This window comes from Mus caroli, unplaced genomic scaffold, assembly GCF_978045245.1.
Source record: "Mus caroli unplaced genomic scaffold, Mus_caroli_1 scaffold_19, whole genome shotgun sequence".
NCBI classification, from domain to species: Eukaryota; Metazoa; Chordata; class Mammalia; order Rodentia; family Muridae; genus Mus; species Mus caroli.
In genome coordinates this window covers 2,944,986-2,948,322 of record NW_028227274.1, presented here as the reverse complement: position 1 = coordinate 2,948,322, position 3,337 = coordinate 2,944,986, and the positions used below count along the sequence as shown (strand labels likewise).

At 42.4% G+C, this 3,337-nt stretch overlaps 1 pseudogene; it reads right to left on the bottom strand.

Moving 5' to 3' along the window:
- Positions 1 to 1,398: 1,398 nt before the first annotated feature.
- On the bottom strand, positions 1,399 to 2,854 carry LOC110284427 (PRAME family member 12-like; annotated as a pseudogene).
- Positions 2,855 to 3,337: the final 483 nt, after the last annotated feature.

The following is a 3,337-nucleotide window of genomic DNA, read 5'->3' as shown; positions in this document are numbered from 1 at the left end:
TGTGTGAGTTTGGTTTTGTCATGGAATACTTTGGTTTCTCCATTTATGATAATTGAAAGTTTGGCTGGGTATAGTAGCCTGGGCTGGCATTTGTGTTCTCTTAGGGTCTGTATAACATCTGTCCAGGATCTTCTAGCTTTCATAGTCTCTGGTGAGAAGTCTGGTGTAATTCTAATAGGCCTGCCTATATATGTTACTTGACCTTTTCCCCTTACTGCTTTTAATATTCTATTTTTATTTAGTGCATTTGTTGTTCTGATTATTATGTGTTGGAAGGAATTTCTTTTCTGGTCTAGTCTATTTGTATTTCTGAAGGCTTTTTGTATGCTCATGGGTACCTTTTTCTTTAAGTTAGGGAAGTTTTCTTCTATCGTTTTGTTGAAGATATTTGCTGGCTTTTTAAGTTGAAAATCTTCAGTCTCATCTACTCCTATTATCCTTAGGTTTGGTCTTCTCATTGTGTCCTGCATTTCCTGGATGTTTTGAATCAGGAGATTTTTGCATTTTGCATTTTCTTTGATTGTTAAGCCCATGTTCTGTATGGAATCTTCTGCACCTGAGATTCTCTTTCACCTCTTGTATTCTGTTGCTGATGCTCGCATCTATGGTTCCAGATTTCTTTTCTAGGGTTTCTATCTGTAGTGTTGCCTCCCTTTGGGTTTTCTTTATTGTGTCTACTTCCCTTTTTAGGTCTTGTATCGTTTTGTTCAATTCCATCACCTGTTTGGTTGTGTTTTCCTGTTTTTCTTTAAGGACTTGTACCTCTTTAGCAGTGTTCTCCTGTATTTCTTTTTTTTTCCTTATTAAAACTGATTTATTAAAACCTGTGAGAAATTATAATGCTAAGGATGGTGGTAGAAGATAAAATCAGATTGCAGGACATCCCCAATAAAGAGATACAGCTTAACAGTGAAAAGAGTCTAATACAAAAATACTCCAAGGTTCAGTCAGACTTATACTCCATAAAAATATATCTGTATACTATAGAACAGTATGTAAGGGGAGAACCAAAAGGTGGACGTGGTCCACAGGAAGAATGAAACAGAGCCCTCCTATTCAAGTCCATTATGCTCTTTATAATGTCCTCTCTCTTTTATCCCCTTCCCAACTTCTACGGTTCCTCATACTCTGAAAGCACTGGAATGCAGCCCTACAATTTTCAGATATAGTTGCTGTTCAAGGGTGTGTCTGTACTGTAGACATTAGGCTGAAAATAAGCTCATGGTTTTCCATCTCAACACAACTACCCTATTTCAGAAGAATTTGATTGACATTTAAAGAATATGAAATTATCTTTCTAAAGTACATCCAAAAATCCTTGAATACATATGTTCTATGCCTCTAATGAGTCACTTGAGACCTGCCTTCCATTTGTCAGAACCTAGCAATGACCTCACCTTATATATTCCCAACAAAACTGTAGATACAGAAATTCCGACAATATAAACACCTCTTACTCACAAAGTAGATCTGTTTTGGCTGCCTTACACCCTTGAGGGTGTCCAGAAGCTCAGAACAAAGTTGCACAAATCTGTCTGGAATAACACCATCACTGTCATCATAGACTTCATCAGGGGCAGGGTACTTCTCCAGGGTCAGCTGTGTGAGGTTGGCAGTGTGCTGCAGCACCTTCTTCAGGCTGTCCATGGAAAAGAAATTCTCCACAAAATCGACTTCAGTGAGCTGGGAACACTGGCTCAGCACAGGCAGGAGGTCACCGATTTGCCAGTCCATGAGCTTACAGCCCTTCAATTTTAATGTCTGCAGAGTAGCTGTCAGTCTTTCTAGCAGGCTTTGTAGGAATGGATGACTTAAAAACAAGGTGACACCACTCAGGTCCAGGTGTTTGAGCTGGTGGATGCTTGGACACTGGGACAGATAACTCATGTCTGATTCTGACAGTGTGCGGTGAGTAATAGCAAGGGTCTCTAATGGACTCTTCAGGCACCTGAGCATTAAGTCCAGGTGTTCAGTCAGGAAGTAGACATCATTCAAATAGAGATGCTGGAGCTTATGCAGTTTGGAGAACTCGGAAAAGATCTCTGTAACAATATGGGCTTCCTTCTCTAGGTCCCAAGGCCTATCCCAATATATGCAGATTTCCTTGAAAAGGAGTTTCTGGAGGTTTTTCATCTAACCCACACCAGGGGCTAGTGATGCAAGGGTATATATATCCCAGCATATGTTTATTGTCAATTCCTGGATTGAGGCTGCATCACAAACCTTCAGAACATCCAGTGGGTCATAGGCAGGAATGGCCCCAAACTCCAACTTCTCACAGACAACCTGTATCCCCTTTTTTCTCTCCTTGGCCCACCGATACAAATATTTTAGGTATTTTGAGGGACGGCGGGACATGAGGGAAAGATTCATTTTTATAGTCATGGTCTGTTTCCCCCCTAGGATGGGATGATTTCCCACTGGTTGGTTCTTGCCAAAGAACCTTGACAGCAGACTTCATGAAGTCTTGAGCAATCTTGAGAGCAGACTTCATGAAGTAATCCAGCCCAACCATCCCAGAAGTCCTGGTGGGCATCTCACAATCAAGCACTTGTAGGTTCCACCTGCTAGGTCGATCCTTTTGTGACATTAGCAAATCAAGGCCATCAAGCACAGCTTTAAGGGTCTCCAGGTGAGGAATCTCCATCAGGGCTCCCACAGGAAGGGTTGGGAAAGGCCATGCTGCCACCATCTGCCTTAGTATGTTAGGATGTTTGTTGGTGAATGCATCCTTGAAGAGTGGTGGGAAGAATTGCATAGGCAGGTTCTGCAGAGCAGAGATGGTCAAGGCTTCATCTTTCAGCAGGCTTCTTCTTGCCAGCTGCTGGAGTGTTTGTGGGTCCTTGAAGCTCATTGTAGCTGCTTTGGACACTGCTCTCAGAAGCTCCAATCTCAGTGCTATCAGGCAGTCAGTCACACCACACTCCAAGGCTCAGAGCTCTCCTGTATTTCTTTAAGTGAGTTATTAAAGTCCTTCTTGATGTCCTCTACCATCATCATGAGATATGATTTTAAATCCATGTCTAGCTTTTAGGGTGTATTGGGGTATCCAGGACTGGCTGAGGTGGGAGTGCTGGGTTCTGATGATGGTAGGTGGTCTTGGTTTCTCTTAGTAAGATTCTTACATTTGCCTTTAGCTACCTGGTAATCTCTGGAGTTAGTTGTTATAGTTGTCTCTGGTTAGAGCTTGTTCCTCCCATGATTCTGTTAGCCTTTATCAGCAGACCTGGGAGACTAGTTCTCTCCTGAGTTTCAGTGGTCAGAGTACTCTCTGTAGGCAAGCTCTCCTCTTGCAGGGAAGGTGCACAGATATCTGGCGTTCAGACCTGCCTCCTGC